The following is a 21,149-nucleotide window of genomic DNA, read 5'->3' as shown; positions in this document are numbered from 1 at the left end:
CAACTGCATTCTCCAACAAGAAGTCAATACTTTCTTCACTCCACGCAACTGCTAAGGTGTTGCTTAGCAGACGTCACTAGTTTCATTCATTCATGCTTTCACCCCCTATCTGCATCCCGTGGAGGACACAGTCACAATCTACACAACTGACGTGGTATGACCAGCAAATACAATGAGATATCACTCTTAGGTTTACGTCACTTGATATGGCAAAAGGACTGTACTCATGTAATGACAGTCTCTAATCAATTGAATGATCCCAAGTAGATAAAAGTCAAAGCTCTCTAATCAACCAGAGCAGTGGGGCCATATTGTGACAACCCTCTTTGGTCAGTCACAAAATGCACACAGATAAGTTTAGCAGCCACTGGTTTCAGCTAGTCATTAAATGGTTTCATTTAAAAGCTGACAAGTTGGAAGTGGCACTGTGACTCAAGTGGTAGAGCGCTCACCTTGAGCTGAAGGACAGCACCCAGACCCACAGTTCAAGCCCTATAACCAACAAATTAAAAAAAAAAAATCTGACAAGTTTTACAATTACAAACCTGACTCTAAAGGGGGAAAAAAATTAAAGCCATTCTGATGTAGGGCCTGTGTGATGGGAACACTAGTATGAAGTCTGCTGCCATGTGTGACAGCCCGGCCCAGAGTGCCTGTGGTTTCTTGTTTCTTGGCTTAGGGTGGCCGCCCTGCGAGGTCTATAAACACAAGGGCCATGGCAAATGTCTAATCCAGCTGGCTCTCCCTGCGTTGCCAGCACGCCTCCAGGCTGCCACTTTCTTTGGCCATAAAAGCATATGCTTAAGGAATGCTAATTCCAACGTTTGTCCAGTCAGAACCCAGGGAGACAAAGCCACCACCAAAAATAAAAATGCATTCCAAAGTCAAATATTAGCTGCTTTTGGAGATCATACTGGTTTGTATCAACCCTTCCAGAACTTTCCTCCTTCACTGAGGTCAGTGTAAATTCCCTCCCTCTAGACTAGAAGCCTGGGCTCAAGGATGAGGAGGTTACCTAGCTCTAAACATAAGCTGGATAAACCATTTATGTATCATTCAATTCCATCTGAGTTCATCCCAAAAGCATGCATTGTTGATCTCCAACTACTTTCACCTAGGGCAGAGCTCACATCTAGTTAACAAAAACTGCAAACCCCAAGCTCAGGGCAAAGCTTGGAAATCCCTGCCTGAGAGGAGATCATCTCCTACCTCCTACCTCCACTACACGCATCTGTAGTGCTACACATACATCCTTCACAATGGACAGAATCATTTGTGCATAGCCAGGTGCCAGTGGCTCACACCTATAATCCTAGCTACTCAGGAGGCTGAAATCTGAGGATCGTGGTTCAAAGCCAGCCCGGGCAGGAAAGTCCATGAGACTCTTATCTCCAATAAAACCACTAGAAAACCAGAAGTGGCGCTGTGGCTCAAGTGGTAGAGCACTCACCTCGAGCTGAAGAGCACAGGGACAGTGCCCAGGCCCAGAGTTCAAGCCCCACGACCGAAAAAAAAAAAAAAATCATTTGTGTTCCTAACACATGAAAACAAAAAGTCCTCCCAAGCCTGACCCAATCCAATAGCCAGACCATGAGGTCACACTAAGAGTTTATTTGTTTTCCATATGCATATCTTGTGTTTCTGTGACTCTAAGCTACTAGTCTTCACCAATATTTGGGGTGCACAGCAGAGTTTAAATTCCATGCCTAAAAAGACCCCTAATCTACAGAGAACAGAAGCTTTGTTCTGAGATCATGGAGGGGTCTAATAGCACAGCATCTGGCCAGCCATTCCCTGGTGGAACAGATCCAGGAAGACCAAGGAAGAGAAGAGCAGATCCTCACAAGCATTCCTATTAAAAGAAGGTGGGCCTGCTGCCAATGGCTCAGGTCTATAATCTTAGCCACTCAGGAGAATGAGACCTAAGAATTGCAATTCAAAGCCAGCTTGGGCAGGAAAGTCTATGAAACTCTTATCTCTAATTAATCACCACCACCACCCCAAAAAGCCAGAAGTGGAGCTGTGGCTCAAGCAGTAGAGCAACTAAACCTTGAGCATAAAAACAAAGCTCAATGGGGCTGGGAAGGTGGCTCAGTGGTGGAGTGCTTGCTTTGCATGCATGAGGAACCTGGGTTTCATTCCTCAGAAAAAGCCAGAAGTGGTGCTGTGGCTCAAGTGGTAGAGCGCTAGCCTTGAACTGAAGAGTGAAAGACAGCGCCCAAGCCCAGAGTTCAGGCCCCATGACCGACAAAGAAAAAAAAAAGCGCAATCCCTGAATTCAAGCCCTAGAACCAGCATACATACACACATACAAAAAGGTGGTTCTGATGAATTTCAACAAGTCAAGAATCTGCTATTTTAATATTCAAGTATACACTTATAAATGTTTTGCATAAACTTCATCCAAAGACTGAGACAAAGCAGAAATCTTAGATTCTTAGAATCTTAAAAATCATAGGTGTGTACTTCCAGAAAGAATTCTGCTGGCTGACTTTATTTAAGCAGATAAGGAAAAGGTTAGAAAAATCAATACATATTTCTATATACCAACAATGAGGGGGAAAAAGAAAAAGAAAATACAAACTAATGCCAGGTAAGGAAAAGTAAACAAGTGTTTTGTAATCAGTTTTAAGTTACATGTGTTGACTTTTTAAAGATCTCTTAAATGAGTAACATTTAGTTTTTTGTTTAAGACTAAAGATGAACAAATGAGTAAAATTGAGATGGAAATGTTCTAAAATTAGGAAAGGGCCAAGTGCTAGTGACTCATACCTAAAATCGTCTCTACTCAAGAGGCTAAGATCTGAGGATCTTGGTTCAAAGCCAGCTCAGTCAGGAAAATCCATGAAATTCATATTTCCAATTAACAAATAAGTTATATAACTTTCCCATGATCACCTGGCCAGGGTATGGAGGAAGCAGGGATATTAACCCCAGACAAGGTAGTCCAAGCCCTTGAGCATACTGCTAACACTTTAACCCAGACAGTGATAGGCAAGGGGAAGGAACAAGTTCATGGGCAGTTCACATACTAGATAATGACTACCTGAAAATAAATTAATTAATGAATAAAATAAGAGCACCCCTTAGATCATAAAGTATGGGATGTAGGCGTAGAACTTAAATAAGCCTTTGGAAGTCTTTGCTAACACTAGCCTCTCACTTACCTTCTTTATAACCCTATGAGTTGAGGAGTGTGTGTGTGCGTGTGTGTGTGTGTGTGTGTGTGTGTGTGTTGTGTATGCATACACGTGCGCACACGTGTGCATGCCTGGGTTTGAACTCGGGCCCCAGTGCTGTCCCTTAACTTCTTTACTAAGGGCTAGTGCTCTACCACTTGAGTCACAGCTCCACTTTCAACTCTGGTAGTTAATTAGAGTTAAGAGTCTCAGAGACTTTCCTGCTGTGGCTGGCTTCAAACCTTACTCCTCAGATCTCAGCCTCCTGACTAACTAAGATTATAGGCATGAGCCATCAGCACCTGGCAAGTTGAAGAATTGTTGACCATTTTCTCTCTAATGAATACAATTGAAAGATGTTATAAACAATTTTTTCCAAACTATACCCCTGTCCATTAAGTCTCACCACTCTGAGGTATTCCTACTGCACATACAGAATTAGTTTTAAGACTATCCTGTTCTCTAGTCTCCATCCATTTCTTTTTTTTTCTTTTCTATCAGTGGTGGGGCTTGAACTCGGGTACAGGCATTGTCCCTGAGCTCTTTTGCTCAAAGCTAGTGCTCTACCACTTTGAGCCACAGTGCCACTTCCAGTTTTCTGGAGGCTAATTAGAGATAAGAGTCTCATAGACATTCCTCTCCAGGCTGGCTTTGAACTGAGATGCTCAGAATCTTAGCCTCCTCAGTAGCTAGGATTATAGGTGTGAGCCACTAGCACCCAGCTCCCATCCATTTCTTTTCTCTCACTCACCCATTTCACCAAGAGCTAAGACACCATGCCATATGGTAGGTCATGGTCCAAATCACAGCCCCAAAGCTTACAGAAAGAAGTGTTGCCAAAAGTTTTTAAGTACAACAAAATGGGCCTGGTCAGAGAACTACAGCTTTAGAAGTTCTGCACCTGTGTTTCAGGGACACAGATTCCAAATCCTTCCTTCCAAGAGCAGCCAGAGAACTCCAGGCTGGCTCTATGGCCAGAACAGAAGCATGAAATACAGGTACAAGGTCAGGGAGTGGCCTCATCTCTGAGCTGGCAGACCAAGGAAAGAGAGACAGCTGTACCAGCCAGGGGCTATGTGCTCCTAGTGACAGAGACAGATGCAAGTCCCTAGCATAGGAGGTAAAGGGATCAGGAAGAATAAGCAGACCTTTCCTCTCCAAAAATAGCTCTTCTTGTATACATATCACAATTCAAAAGACAGCTACTAGCAATAGCACATATTCACATGCACACATACTACATACACACAAGACACACACACACATGCATGCATGTAAGCCAAGGGCCATGTATTTAAAATTTGATAGTTTTATCATCACAGCAATGATAATGACATAAGTATTATTAATTTCACTTTACAGATAAATGAGGATTCAGAGGCTCAGACAGGTGCATGAACTGTACCTTGTAAACAATGGATCCAGATTTGTCCTTGATGTGTTGGACTCCAAGCCCATTGATCTGTTGAGATTTATCACCATCACTGCAAGAAAAGCATGTGTGCCAGCAAACACACTCATGATCACTTGGCCATTTCCTTGTCTGAGGGCAGCTTCATACACCATGCAATTCTAGAGAACTAAATTGCCTTTGGACATGCTATGCCCAGCCCACTTTGAGAACCTCAGTGTACATATCTAGCTCTTTTCTAGTTCTTAAGAACACAAAAGACAGTGTGTAAATGACAGGGCTGGCCAGCACCATTTGAATCTCCCTGGCACACAACTCTGTGAATACCACTGACAACTGCTCTCTTGGCACACAATACCCACAGAAACACTCTGCTCTAAAACTGAAAATCGGGGATGTATTCCCAGGCTGAAAAACTATACCTGCTGCGGACCTGTCCTCTAATACTGCTGTGTCACCTGCATTAACAGCCAGTAGCATCGCCAACAAGATGTCTGGGCATTTAAAGGAGTTACAATCTTCCAAATTCTAACAAATCTTAATATATTTTGGAACATAAAGAAGTTCCTTTTTTTCTTGTAATTCAGAGGGGTTTTTGTTTTGTTTCATTGGTAGTGGTGTGTTTTATTTGAGATAAGGTCTCCCTGTGTGCCCCAGGTTGTTTCTAACTTGCTGTGTAGCTCAGGATGGCATGAAATTCACAATCCTCCCACTTCAGCCTCCTTAAGTGCTGGGGTTGCAGACATACACTACCACACCCTTGTAATACATGTGAAGAATTTGGAGTTTTTAAAATAGTCAATTGCCCCACAGGATGAGTTCTCAGGTGAACTACAGTAGTGCACAATTCACCAGTGGGAAGCCCAGGGCAATCCTCTACTACCACTTACTATGTATTTGAGAAGAGCAGTTAGTGAGGGCAGCAAAATGGCCAATAGGAAGACAAATCTAAAAGGCTAACAACTTAACACCTCAAGAATCTGAACAGAGATATTAAATCAGCTACCCTAACTTAGTGCGCACACACATACACCAGAACTGGTACTTGAACTCAGCCTCACATTCTTGCTTGGCTTTTTTGCTCATGGCTAATGTTCTACCACTTAAGCAACACTCCCACTTCTGGCTTTCTGCTGGTTAACTGGAAATGAATCTCACCAAATTCCCTGTCCAGGCTGGCTTCAAGTGCCAATCTTCAGATCTCAGCACCCAAAGTACCTAGGATTACAGTATGAGCCAGCAGCACCAGGCCTCAATTCCTTAATCTTAGACACTCGTGCATTACAACAGAAGTATAAATTTCTCCAAGAGTAAACCTTCTGTGGTTGCTGTGCTCAATGATCTGTATCACCTTGTCCATGTTTTTACAATGCATCTTCTAAAACCCCAACTCTCTTTCATTAACATTATTTATTCATTGTTATGTTTGGGGTGCTGGAATCAAACCCATGGCCTTGTGTGTCTTTACCCAGGCAAGCAGTCTCCTACAGAGCCACAAATCCAACACTTCACGAATTCTACTCTTTCCTGCTTGAAGATGCCTCTACGGTCATGTTTTTAACATTATCAAAAGAGCTTCTGTTGCCAGGCCCTGAAAAGATTGTAGAAGTATGGCAAGGTGTTTCTCCTGAACAGTGAAGAACGCTCTGCACACCAGGTTTGTAATGTGGAGCTAATTGTTTCAACAGAGCCTTTGGAGAGTGGGTGATTTTAGCAGTAGGGCCAAGACCACGTGAGATTTTTGTCCCATCACCTTCACCACGTGCTATGAAAGTCTGTCCCATTTCTCTTCTGTTCCCCCGGGGGCATTTGCAATGAATCTGCAAACTGTAGTCACATGATTTGAATCTATCTTGCCATTTAGTAGCTATGAGATCTTGAGCATTCCTCTCTGGGCCTCAAATTTCTTGAAACTGGAAAGAAAATGAGGACTTGTCTCCTAAGACAGTTAAGGGAGAACAGACACATGAAGTACGATAGTTGACTCAACAAATAACACTAATATTGACCAGGTCAGGGGTTAAACATTTGTAATCCCAGCTACTTAGGAAGCAGAGATCCAGAGGCTCACAATTCTAGGCCAACCTGGGCAGAAATTGAGCAAACGTGTACCCATCAGAATGGGTACACATCAGGCATCTCAGGTATGCAGGAGGTATGGGGGAGGGGGGTGTAGAAAAATATCGGCCTGATGCCAGCCCTTGGCAAAAACACAAAACTGTACCTGAAAAGTAACTAAAGGACCTGGGAACGTGGCTCAAGTGGTGAAGCACCTGCCTAGCATGTTCAACCCCACAGTACACTGTACCACCACATTTCAATTAAGAATGACCTCAAGCACTATAAATTGCATGTTACCAACCACAATGTGGGGGGAGGGAGGCTGGGGTCTGAGGTACCAAGGAAGAGGCAGGAGCTGGGATTTTGAGATAACTGACAGGGACTGGAGAACTTGGAGGGTCTGTTGTTGTTTTGGTTTCTGTCTTCTTTTATTTGGCAAATGCAAAGCGGAAAGGAAAGGTATGATCAAAGGCAAAGTAGAAGCACTTAACCTGGAACATATGGCGCCATTAAAGAGAAAGGCAGCTGGAGCCAGGGAGGCCCTTGATGAGGGTAAGAGGAACCTGAAGATAAACAGGGTGGCGCCAGATTCCAGAGGCCCTAGATGCCTGCTCTCTAGCAGCTGAGCCTGGGCAGCAGGCAGGAGGGTGTGGGCAGGGAGTGTGCAAGGGCACAGCTGTGGCTTAGAAGGAACAGATAGGCACATGGTCCCAGGGCCTCAGGATCCACTCAGAGATGCCAGCCAAAGTGCTCCACTTGCCTAGCAAAGGGCAACTCATAATCATGGTATGCTTGGTGGGACGTTTCAGTCTGACAACTGGGGTGCAGACCCGGGCCTTTCCACTTGTGTATGGAGGTTCTGAACAAGCTGCTTAGCATCGATAAGCCTTAGTTTTGCCTGTGAGGAAAATTAAGTGATACCTATCATATGGGCTGAGAGGGAGGTATAAAAGCACGTCTATAGTGGCTGGCATTCAGCAGGCTTCCTTGGACTGGGTTAGTAACATCATGCCAGTGGTCCTATGCATTAGTTTCGTTCATCAATCAAATAAAATGTACATGTTATAAACAGAGAATTTTATGAGTAACATTACACAGTGGTCACATGTTATTTCAAAAGAAAGAAAATGAAGATCTTGGTTACTAACATAGAAATAGTCTTTTAAATACTCTTCTCAAAGTAGGCACTGATTCAGCCATAAAACTCCCATTATTCTGTGTTCTCAAACAATTTGTCAATTGAAGAATCAGCAATAAGCAGAGAGCTAACAAGTTACTGGAAATGTTCTACTTGCTAAGTAAGGTCTACAGAGGTGTCTTTTTACTCTAGAAAAATGTGGTTATGTACAACAAAGTATACCCATTCTAAGTATGGAGTACTAGCAAACACACACACCTGTGCACCCAGGGTTACAACCAAGACAAAGGTCATCAGCCTGGCAATGGTGGTTCAGCCTGTAATCCTAGCTACTTAGGAGGCTGAAATCTGAGGATCACGGTTTAAATCCAGCTCGGGGAGGAATATCTGAGAGACTCTTATCTCCAATAAACTACTCAGAAAAAGCCAGAAGTGGCACTGCGGCTCAAGTGGTACAGTGCTATCCTTGAACACAAAAGAAGCTAGAGGACCGCCTAAGCCTAGAGTTCAAGCCCCAGGATCAGCACACATGCACACAAAAAAAGTCATTCCCATCACCCCAGCCCTGTGGCCTCTCACCAGGCAAGGTCCCCTCACCTCCAGCTCGTGTTCTGTCTGTCTGCTTCATGTCCCTAGGTTTGTTTTATTATTGTTATTGAACTGATGTCTACAAGTATATAGATTACTTTCTCTAAGTTTGATATTTCACAATTTTAAAACTAATACTCTATTTTCCTAGCTAAAACAAATGTCAAGGGCCTTACTGATTTTCTTGGTATGAAAGTCAAAAAGGAGCCAGCCACCTACTGTAATTCTTTCAAAGGACAGCAGTGGAGACAGATGACAAAGATGACCAGGATAACTAGTCCAGTTCAGGACCTGATGTGACGAAGCTGGCTGGGGGACACGGATAAATCCCGTCTCCCTAGTTTTCATTTCAACTTAAGTCTTAAATGACATCTGCCACCTACCATGTTAAACGTGTGAGATGACTTCAGAACTTACTCCAATCCAGGTGTGTCAAAACAGGGTGCTAATATTACATAGACCAGAGCAAAAGGTATAACCAGACTGCCCAGCTCAGACGTAGGCTGACACAACTTATGAGCAGCCAAGAGCAGCTATGGTGATGTCCAGGGACCTCCTGATCTCTTCGAAAGTAAGAGTCATGGAGACTTTACACATAAAGTGATAGGATACAAGCTGAACCCCTTTATCCAAAGATGAAGGAGCTCTTCCAATCCAACTTACCACATTATTAACAGACTACAAGCAGGCTTCAGGCAGAGAGCGGGGAGAAAGGATATGAGACACAGAAACACCACAGAGAACTCACACTGAAACCATGAATCCACTTCAGAAAGACCAGAATGCAGAAAAGTCTGTGAGAAGCTTAGATCCAATTAACCACCAGAAAGCTAAAAAAAAGCAAATGTGGCAGAGTGCCATCTTTGAGTGAAAAAGCTACGCAAGAGAACAGAGGCCCCAAGTTCATGCACCAGAATCAGCACCAAAAAAAAAAAAAAAGAGATCAGATTTCCCCAACTATAGTTAGGTTACAATTACCTGTCACTGTTCAGTTACGATACATCATTACTGTGCTACTAGGGTATATTACCTCAGAACTCTCACTGTGAAAATTTCATGTTGGGACCTCCCAGTCTTCATTAATATGTCAACTCCAAAGCTTGGGGTGGGGGTGGGGAGCTAGGTAACAATCAAATGAGAGACCCAGGAACCTTTGTCAAACTGAGGAAGGATAACAAGACATCAGCGTCACCCAAGGAAAACTATTTCACCATCCAGGCGTACCTGTCATGAAGAATAATAAACACTGCCTCCTCTGCCATCTTCCCAAGACTATCAGAAAATAGCAGTAACACCTACACACACACTCAGGCGCACACACCCAGCTTGTCTGAATGGTGTGATTATTTTATTAATGTCACAATATTTCTAGGTAATTACTTTTCCTACACCTTGTGAGACTGCATATTTTTTTCTAAAGATAGGAAATCTTGGGATAATGGCAAAATCAGTGCCAGGCACTTAACTAAGTACCTGATTTTTTTTTGGGGGGGGGAGGAAATCACATGTATGTGTACGGTATATGAATATACATTTATTTACTGCCCACAATAATACTAGGGTTATCGTCTCCAATTTTACAATGAGGAAACTAAGACACAGGGAAGTAAAGCTCACTCAGTTCCTGTGGAGCCAGGACCAAATCACAGTTCACTTCATATGCCAATGGTAAGTTCACAACTTCCAATTTATTGATGCAACTGAAGACAATTGCACCACATAACCCCCATGGGTATCAAGGACTCCTGTCCATCACTTTATCAGGACCAGACTTGCCCTAAGTACTTTATGTTACCTCATGACTCAACACAGCACTCAAGCAAGAAGGAGCATTTTAGCTATTTAACAAATTACAACCCACAGCTTCACAGAGATTCAATAATTTGCCTCCTATTTTAGAATAAACAGGGTGACTTTATGCAAGAAATAAAAATTAACTACAGAAGTATGTGAATCTCAGTTGGCTCACCCAATCCTCTTTGCGCAACCAACCAGAGAGCCTGATTTATGCCAACCCTGGCTTCTCCATTCCAGTGTAGAAGGTTCCCCCAGGCACTGGACCCTCCCATCAAAGGGACAGGGAGAAGAGTGGGGACCCTCTGATCCCTGGGAGGAATGGCTGAGGGGAGAACCATCTTTCATATGCAGAAGCCAAGTTTGTGGAATGGTACCCACTCCTTAGACCTCAGGATACCATGTCAGAACTGAGTTTGTACTTTCCCAAAACACAGTAAGAAACCACCAAGAACATGAAAGCTGGGTTGGCACAAAACTAAACACCCAGTTACTATGTCTTTCCACAGGAAAATAACTTCCAAGTTCTACAACACAAAGATGGATCTAAAAGACGTTTGTGGCCTCTAGTTGGAAAGTCAGGGTCTGCCCAAGATGGCTGTGTTTAGTGCTTGGAATCTAATTTACAAGGGGCCCATACATGTCTCCCAAACCACAGGCAGTAAAATTCTAAACCAACATGTTTAGCTGACAAGTACTGTTGGTCTTACTTACATTCTCCCCAGCTTTGATCCAGATGTTAGTGAAGATTTGATAGTACTTTTTGTTCTTTCAGAGGGTCCTGCTACATGGGTGACCTGAGAACTCTAGAAAGAGACAGAAGTCTTCATCCATTCCTATGCAGCACAAGAGAAGCTCTTCAATATGGCACCATGAAACTCTGGCTGGCCCTGGCACCCTATACCCCTTGACTTTGGATGACCTTGGCCAAATGAGTAACACTCTGGGCCTCAGGTCCTCTGCAATTAAGTGAGAGAGATTAAAAAAAAAAAAAAAAGATGGCTTCTAGGTTTTTAAACCCTTCTCTTTCAGGCTTCAACAGAAAGGCATAGCTAACAATGGCTAAAACAGAACACCAGGTAAGCAATAAAGTAACAAATGTATTAAATATATTGAATATCTGTATTCACATATAAGGCACTTGAATAAAAACCTGGCACCAGAAAAGCACTGGACATAACTGTCTGTTCTTATACATAAGCACACACTAACAACTCTACCAGGTGAGTACTGTTATTATTCCCATCTTTCAGGTGAGAAAAACAATGCTTAGGGCTTAAGTTATTTTACCCAAGTGACACATTATGATAGAGAAAGGCAAGATTTGGACTCAGGTCTTTTAGACTCAACATATTCAAAAAAAAAATTTAACCAATACTAGAACTGGAAATCAGGCCCTGGGAACTGTCTCTTAGCTTCTTTGCTCAAGGTTGGTGCTCTACCACTCAAGCCACATTTCCATTTCTGGCTTTTTGTTGGTTAATTGAAGATAAGAGTCTCTCACATCTGTCCACCTGGACTGCATCTGAAAAGTGACCCTCACAGCTTTGCCTCCTGAGTAGCTAGGATTACAGGCATGAGCCATAGGCACCCAAAAAGTCTCTTGACTTTTTGTTTTTTTATACAAGTCCTGGGGCTTGAATTCAGACCGTGGGAACAACTATCCCTGAGCTTTTTTGCTCAAGGCTAGCACTCTACCACAAAAACCTCAGCTCCACTTCCGGCTTTTTTGGTAGTTAATTGGAGATTATAGTCTCAGACTTTCCTGCTTGGGTTGGCTTTGAAATGCAATCCTCAGATCTCAACCTCCTAAATAGCTAAGACTATAAACATAAGCCACTGGTGCCAGGTGACATCCAATTTTTAAATCCAGTATATGGAATTCTGTCATGGCTGCCCCAGCAGACTAAGACAGTGGGTAATAGTGAGAAATTCTGAAATACTGAAAAGAAAACATGTAATATGAGAAAAATAAAGTCAGGTCTAAAAAAGTCAACTCAGATCAACTCATAGGGAAAAAGAAGAAAGGGCTTCAGGGTAGATTCAAGATAAGGAATGCAAATGGCAAAATCATGAAGATGGATAAACAGTGTTGATTATCTAGCTCTTTCCATGCTAGAAATAGAAAGCATTTGTGTCAATCAGGAAAAGTCCCTGTACAGCCCATCTCACAGGCCAATAAAAGAGAGAAAGCCTGCACTGGGTAAAATACAGGCACACACACCCCCCTTCAATGACAGGGGAACACTCAGGGCCCCTGTGGATGCCTGAAAACATGGCTTAGTTCTGACACCTCTATCTGCACTGTCTCATCCCACACATACCTATCTATGACAAAGTTTAATCAATAGATGAGGTACATTAAGAAATTAACAAAATAAAACAACTAGGACAATATAGTATAATAACATATGAATGTGACCTTTCTCTTTCTCCAGTATCCTCTTGTATCACATTCACTCTTCTACTAATTTTGTGTAGTGACGCAATGCCTATGAGACTTACTGTGATGTTGCCTTAGGCTATTCCATAAGGGCTGTTGTGAACACAAGCCCTAACTTACTTCATCAGCCAATCTGATGAGCAAGAAGGCTTCTAAGTGAGTCATGGGCAGGTAGCATATAGTGAATGGATACAATGTACAAAAGTACAATTCATGTCCCAAGTAGGATGGTGCTAGATTTCATCATTTTCATGTACGACTCGTTTCTTTCCGGAATTTCCAATTGAATAGTTTTGAATTATGGTTAACCACAGGTAATTGTAAATGCAGGTAACCAAAACCATGGAAGCAAAACCATGCATAAGGGAAATTACTGTACCAAAAAAGGGAAGGGGGAGGGGCAATATAGTGCAAAACACACAAGGAAATACTACAAAGATGCCTTGGGCTGTGTTCACTTCAATGCTGACACACACAAGAAGGGGCAACTTGTTTCCATAAGACTGAAACAGGATGAAAAGTGGGGTACACAGAACCCCATAAGGTGGTAAAGAATGGGAACATGAGGTGCACAACTTGGAAAAGCAAAATGAAGACAATCTAGGAGAGGGAAAGTCCCATTGTTTTTTCACGATGCTATCTTCAAATTGGTTCTGTTGCCTGCAGATATAAAAGGAGTTAAATCAGAGCTAAGCTAAAGTGGACCAGGTCAGGCGTACTGATGCTATAAGACACATTCATGCTGAACCACATAAACACCAAAAATAGATAAGAATATGAAAGGAACACAGCCTGAAGCAAAACCGTATATACCACACTTCAGGGGTCAGCTGTCAAGAAAGAAAGCCACACAGTCAGCCACAGAGTTAGAAAAAAACTAAAATGGGAGCCTCTTTCTGTCCTCCCGGTGCAGAGAAGAAATTCAAGAACTATTAAGGTAAAGGCCTCTTGTTCTGTTTCATTTCATGCCCTTCTGAGGTAGCTAACCAACCTAGCACAGGGATTACTGAAAAGAGCAGAAGAAAGAAAAGCATTAAGAAAAATCCACTGTCAAATAACCCTCTCTGATCACTTTTTAAAAAATGTTCTGCCACAGTCAAATATGGTGGCTTATGCCTATAATCATAGCTGATCCTGACCCAAGGCCAGCCTAGGCAAAGAAGTTCATGAGACCTTTATTTCAACCAATAAAAAGCTAGGTGCACTGGTAACTATGTATCATCTGATACATAGAAAGGGTAAATAGGAGGACTGCGATCTAAACCAACTCCAACCTCCCCCCCCCATCCTCAAAAAGAGCAAGACCCTATTTAGAAATACAACAAAAATAAAAAGGGCTAGAGTAGTAGAGCACCTCCTATTGAGTGCAAGGCCTTGACTTTAACTCCAATAAAATAAATAAATAAATAAATAAACTTCTGTCGTTTAAAAGGGCTGAGAATGTGGCAAAATTTGTAGAATGGTTTGCCTATCTCACGATAGGCCTTAGGTTCAAATTCCAATACTACTCCTAAATAAACCAACAACAACAAAAAAAAGTTTTGAGACTTTCGGGTACCAAAAATAGAGCTGCTTCAGCATCAAAATCACACTGACATAAAAAGTCATTTCTTTTTAAGAAAAAAATGAAGTACTTCTGTTAAATCAAACATACTATTCTCTTATCTAAGCCTCCTCCTCCCCTAGCAATATCCTTCTTTTTGGTGAACAAGGGAAAAGAGAGTTGGTAAAAAAAAAAATAAGAATATACGCAGAAATGTGACTAAAAAGGCATTTCCCTCTCTTGCATTGCTGGGGTAAGCAAGAGAAAAGCCAAATTCTCACAGTTCATCAACTTTCCACTCATGTAAACAGTCTCACTTTATTTTTGAATAACTTTGTGGGAACAGACGGTTTCCAAATGCACTATTTCTTACTACAGTATATGAAAGCAATATCCCTAACTCCTCAATTAAAATGAAGAATAACATATTTCTTACTTGAGTCTATTTTGTTAGGCCTCAGTTTCTTAAACTAAGTCTTACTGAGAATTCTGACTTCTCTATTATTTCTTGTCTTTTCATTCTTGCATTCTTTTTTTTGTTTGTTAACTCATTGCGTTGTTTTATTAAAGTATTCCTCTATCTCTCCAACTCTCTCTCTCTCTCTCTTTCACACACACACACACATACACACACACAACTATCACAGTAAAATTATGGTGCAAAAAAAAAGTATTCCATGCAACAAAAGAATAGGAGTAATATCAGAAACTAGGCTATGCCTAAGTAAAAGCATTCCTTATATAAATAGGGAATGAGTTTTGTCTCTTAACTTTCAACTTTTATGATAGATTCTAATTTTGTAACCTGAAACAGTCTCTACAATTAACACCAAATCACCTTCATCCTAGCTAGTGACACAACCATTAAAGTAGTCCCCACATCGGTGGGCAAGTCAGCAGTATTACCAGACCTAAGCCCAGGCCAGGTTCATCCAATGCCAACTTTCAAAAAAAACAAAGAAAAAAAAAGCTCAACAAAATCTGCCAAGTTGCCTCATAAAAGTTTTTGTGAGACTCACACTAAAAGCTCAAGTGTTGTGGCTTCAAGAACCCATAATCACCTTAAGTAAAGTTGTATCATTTTTGCCATTTAGTTTAATTTACTAAGTCTCTGGGAAAAGCACCTACTCATCATACAGCACCTGAGGAGAAACAGTAACTGTAGAGAAATACTACCCAGCTTCAATTTTTCCCCCAAAGGACTGTAGGTAGAAGGGAATCAGAGGATACAAAAACACCAGCAAGAGCGGGAACAACTTACATGTAAATATAAGCAACAATGAAATTGAGTAATGGGGCAGAAAAGGCCTTTGCACACATGAGGACTGAGAGGGCCAGGAAGTGGACCTTTGAACTGATCTTCATTAGTGTGGATTTTCAAAAAGGCATCTACCCACCCTTTAAATGCTGTATCAAAACCTTACTGTTTTCTAAGTTGCTGAGGCAACTCAGAAACATTCTTAGTAAGTAATTCAAGTAAAAACTGTTAACTGGTATCTCACCTTCCAAAAATCAAATAAGATATTTCAATGACTGCTAACTATTTGGCAGAATGTGTTTAATGACAAAGACCAAACTTGTTCTACTGTAAATTAGCATGGACAAAAATCCCCAGATGTTTCCTGGCCTATAACAGCATGTTATTATTCTAGAAATACGATTTTTGGTCTGCTCTTGTCTTTTCAAGAAAGTAACCATGATGCAAATGATAAGACAAGCATGCATGGTGATAGAAATTGTTTCTGACATGCCAGAGTCACATAAAAGACATGACTGTATATACTGAGTCATGATGGTTCTAAAAGCTTTAAACAACAGAAGTCCCATCTACATTAACAAGGAAAAATGCACCGCAGAAGAAATATGAATGAGAAAGGGAAGGATACAACTACTAGTGTATGGATGGATGGAATCTGGAATACATGTAATGAACACAGACATTTACTCAATAGTAACTACTACAGATGTGAGTGACAGTGAACATTAATAACTAATAGCAGGAAAATAATGGTAACTACAAAAGAACACAGATTTTAAGAAAACATATGTGGATTTTCATTGCACTTAATAGTAAGAAATCTTTTCAAATTACGTAACAAAGCATGTTATCAAAAGTAGACCGATGGCTTTACCTGGACCAGTGGATCTCGACGGCGAGAGGATGGGAGTTGGAGAAAAGTTAGAATCCAGCAGGTAAGCCGGGTGCTAATGGCTCACACTTACAATCCTAGCTACTCAGGAGGCTGAGATCTGAGGACCACAGTTCAAAGCCAGCCCGGGCAGGAAAGTCCTGAGATTCTTATCTCCAATTAATCATCAAAAGCCAGAAGTGGAGCTGTGGATCTAGTGGTAAAGCATCATCCTAAAGTGGAAAAATCTGAGAGATAGCATGTAGGCCCTGAGTTCAAGTCCTAGTACCAGTACCAAAAAAAAAAAAAAAAAGAATCCAGCAGATAAGACTATCTAAAAATCACAGGGGAAAAAAATCTTCGAGTCTAGATAGGTACTGCAGATCAACAGCTCAGGCAGATTAGAATGCTAGTCCTACAAGCTGCAACCACTTCCAGAATCCTCTAACAAAACATCCTAAAAGTCCTAAGCTGTGGAGTGGGAGGACACACCTGAGGACAGGCTTTTATGCCTAGAGTCTTAGAATCTTAGTGACAGTGTTTCACCCCACATCTTTTTGTTAATGTTCTTATTATGAGAATCAAGTAAACCTAACATTTGACTATATGGTAAAAAAATATTAGCTTGCATAATTTTGCATGTATTTTCTAGTTAGCTTTTCTTTTTATTATTAATTTTATTGGCAAGGTGATGTATAAGACATTACAGTTACATACATAAGGTAGTGAGTACATTTCTTGTCGAATATTGTTACCCCTTGCTTTTCTCCCACTTTCCCTCCTCCAACGCCTCCCCCACCCCCGAGCTGTAAAGTTCATTTCCAACATGATGTTTTATGAGTATCCACATCTTGCAACTGTCTTTCCAGCCACCACAAAATGACCATGGGCACTCTAATCCAAATCCTGCCTATCCTGCAAAACCTGATCTGAATCCTGCCTCTGCTGTGGAAGTCTTCCCTAACCATCTTCACAGAAATGACCTTTCCTCCAAATTCTGCACACAATGCCTATCAGTACTATAGTGGAAACTTACCGTTATCTGCCTCAGCTCCAGTAGCTTCCTGGAACTGTTTCTTGAGGATCATTTACTATGGAACTCCCCACTCCCAAACTCAGTAGAGAACTTTCCTAGTATGTAGCAAACATATATACACATACACACATATTTTCAATGAGTATTTTTTATACCATTCTTGCCTGGACAAGCTCTGCATTTCCTATATACTCTTTCCAGCAAACAGACAACTCAAAACAACAATGAAGATATACCCTGTCCACTATTTAACAATACTGTTCTTCAATTCACATTCCCCAAGGTCAAGCAAGTTCAAGAACTTCCTTTACCTTCTTAGAACTTCAGGCAGTCAGCCTACATTACTTTTCTCCCTCCTGATTCAGGTTTTTGTTTGTTTGTTTGTTTATGCCAGCCCTGGGGCTTGAACTCAGGGCCTGGGCACTGTCCCTGAGCTTCTTTTGCTCAAGGCTAGCATGCTATCCCTTGAGCCACAGAGCCACTTCTGGGCTTTTCTGTTTATGTGTTACTGAGGAATCAAACCCAGGGCTTCATGTATGCTCAGCAAGTACTCTACCACTACGCCACATTGCCAGCCCTAGGCTTCTTTATTTCAATTACACAAACCCCTTTTGAACTTCTCCATTTGAAATGACACTACTTTTTTTTTTAAGTTGCTTTACTGATGTGCTTATCTGTGTACCTCTTCTTATCTGACCCAATTTTATGCTTCAGTTTATATTTACTAGTCATTTATGTTCTTGCTACAATCCAGCTAAAGTCTATGTAAATTGGACTACTGCATCATTTTAAAACTCCCCCTACTTATCCTACAAAATCATCTCACTTATCTCTCCATCCCTCCTTCCAACCGTAGAAGCAAGCCCACCTTATTCACAGATTTGTTACACATGGGTTTGACCAAGCATGGTCCAAAAAAATCATAAAGTTTTTAAATTCAAAAGAAATTTCAAAAAAATTTAAATTTCCAAAAAATGCTCTCAGTCCATAGATCCCTGTTTTGTTTAAATCACTGTATGATCTGCTTGCTGCTTCTCTGCCCTTAAGATTTCTCCTAAAGAACAAATGACGCTCTAATAAAATCAAAGTAGAGGCAAATGTGCTTAAGTGAAGTGATGAAGTGAAAATGTGAGATCTGTTGAAAGGCAGCATGCGTTTAGCACCAGTCAGGCAGCTTTATGGGAAAGATAAATCAAACATCCACAATCCACCACTGAACTCTATTTACCTTGAGCATTCCTGGTTTTCCTCCGCCCTGACCTCCTCTTGGAACCATATTCCCTCAGATATTAAGGATGAAAATTTCATAGGAGAGACAATACAGGAATTCTCGGTGGGTCATTGCTGTACTGTAATCCACAACAGTGGATGGAGCACAGTAGATACTTGGGAGATGAATGAAGGATGAACGAACATCCAGAGACTCTTTGCAATTTTTTACCTCCCAACCTATTCCCTCAGGCTTCACAGGAGATGTTCAAGACCATAAACACTGGGAACACTGGTTCCCAGGCAATAAAATATATAATCTTGAGTATTTTATCTAACTTTTCTTCATCCTGGTCTCCCCACTGGTGAGTGAGGTGCTCCTAGTGAGGACAATGCGGACCAAATATTCAGCACATACCAAGTGCACACAGTCAGGCCTAATCACAGCTGTCTGGTCCCTCTGGGGCAGTGCTACCTCTGCACTTTCACGTTCTCATCCGCTAAAAGACTAGAATCTCACAGCAAAACTTACTTTGACTGAGAAATATATAAACTAATAGGCTTTGAATAAGAGCCTGAGACATTTTTTTCCTATGCATCTGAGTGACAACCTGGACCTCTACTGAGCAGCTCAGGGCCTTTATTTTTCTGTGTTTACACCTTATTTTCCAACTCTTTTCAGATCCTCTACAATGCCCAAGAGTGCAATTCTGAGGAGGTGACTGCCAAAAGGTACTTTTTACAAGGCATAAACCAAATGGCCTGTACTATACAACTTCACAGGGAGAAAAAAAAATAAACTTTCTATGTGGTTCTGTCTTGCAAAGTTTATGTGAAGACCTTTAAGGATCTTTGTGTGTGATTCTGATTTGAAGAGACATTCTGTAAGCTATCTTTAGTGAATATATTACTACTGAAACTTTCCATTGTTCTAGAACTGAAGATGTAGGAATTGTCAACACTGAATACTAGTGGGTTGTCTTAAGTTTCTATAAATTTGTCCCTCTGTCCCAGATTGGAGCAATTAACATAGAGCCTTTAAATTTGACTAGTTAGAATTTTCTAATCACTAAATATGAGCAAGGGAGACTCGGAATTAAAATCCAACAAAATCCACAACCCAAGCTGGCCATAAGCAAGCAAAGAGGAGACAAGGTTTAAGCGTCCATCTCACACAGCTAGATTTTATCAGAAAACAGAGGTTCCTGCTTTTAAAGCACTTACTGTCTTCTCAAAGTAATGTCAACCAAGCAGAGGCCTTAAGTTCACCAACTAGTGTGATATCTCTGAGTATTTTCTATGCCATGTTTCAGTATTCTTGCCTGGACAAGGTCTCTATTTATAGTCTATTTATAGTCTTTCCAGTTTATGGATAACTGAAAATGACAATGAAGATATACCCCCATCCACTCCTTAACAATATCTTTCTTCAATTCACATTCCCAAGGCAAACCAAATGTAAGAACTTCCTTTTACCTTTCTAGAACCTCAGACAGTCCGCGTAGACGTCTGCACTGTACAAACACCTATTACTTCTGGTCACACCTGCCTCTATGTTCTGTAGACCTACACAGTCATTCCACAATTCGTGGTACACTAGGGGAGCAGAATTTAATACCAGATGTGTTTAAGTTAACCATTCAGGGGATTCGGGGAATAACTTCTGAGTGAGAAGATGTAACGAAGAAGTCCTGTCAGAACAGCCTCCCCCCAGCTGTTAAGACCTCCACTCTGGAAATTCCCTTTTTGTGGCTCATTCCCAAATATCCCTAAATCCAAACATCAAAGTTTAATGGGGGTGGGGGGGTGTGTTTGGTTTGGGTTTTGCCTTCCCTCAACACAAATCTCTAAATATTCATTAGGGCCCTATAAACGTTTACTGAATTAAAGGAGGGGCCTAAAAGGGCCTCCTAAAAGCCACTCAGGTGGACTCCCCTGCTCCCCCTCCTTCATCCCGTAGGGCAGACGGCCTGGAGACCCTGAGCTGAGCTCTACAGCAATCCCGGAGGGGTTTGACACTCGTCCCAAAAGGCGATGACAGGAGAGGTCTGGGTAGTGTCTCCAAAATGGGGGCACCCATTACCGTGGAAAACGCTGGGCGCCCGCCAGGATGCCAGCCCTGGCTTCCGAGGAGCGGAACCAGATGGTCGGAAACCAAGTCAGTTCTGTACGGATCCCAAGGACCCCCCCCCACCTCTCCTCCTCCGCCCCCCCCATCCCAGCGCACCCGCCTCCTTCCTGTTTATGGATCCCGCGCCCACAAACCCCAACGACCGAAGAGCGAGCAGACGTCTCCGAAATATGTCAACACATGACATAACTTGAAATCGCTGGCTGCTCACGGGCGCGAGTTGCAACTTGCCGGGCTCACGCAGGCAAACCGGCTCGCTTTAATTAACTTTTCATTGACTAACGCCATGCCGCTCGGCCAGGGGAGGTGTGGAGGAGGGGGGACACCACCAAGGTCGGGGTTCACCGAGAACCCGCGAGTCCAACCCGGGGAGTTGGGCGGCTTGGTGAACAGCCAGGAGTCGATGGCTTCCGAAGGCGACAGGCGGCGGCTGGGAGCCGCGACGAGCCGCGGCGACGGCGGTGCTCGCACAGACGCAGGGCCGCCA

The 21,149-nt window shown here is 42.1% G+C and overlaps 1 protein-coding gene across 2 annotated transcripts in view; it reads right to left on the bottom strand.

Annotated features, from left to right (window-relative positions):
• Lrch1 (leucine-rich repeats and calponin homology (CH) domain containing 1) overlaps window positions 1-21,149 on the bottom strand; it is a 167,005-nt gene that overhangs the window by 144,881 nt on the left and 975 nt on the right. The window contains exon 1 of one of the 2 annotated variants that reach the window (XM_013010377.1): window positions 20,008-20,074. The exons of the other annotated variant lie outside the window; for it this stretch is intronic. The gene's annotated coding sequence lies outside the window, so the exon portion shown is untranslated. Of the gene's footprint in view, window positions 1-20,007; window positions 20,075-21,149 lie in introns of those variants that run through there. 2 annotated transcript variants of the gene reach the window in all.

Source organism: Dipodomys ordii, unplaced genomic scaffold (assembly GCF_000151885.1).
Source record: "Dipodomys ordii isolate 6190 unplaced genomic scaffold, Dord_2.0 Scaffold1, whole genome shotgun sequence".
Classification (NCBI taxonomy): domain Eukaryota; kingdom Metazoa; phylum Chordata; class Mammalia; order Rodentia; family Heteromyidae; genus Dipodomys; species Dipodomys ordii.
The sequence above is the reverse complement of the archived record's forward strand: the minus strand, read 5'-3'. Positions and strand labels throughout refer to the sequence as shown.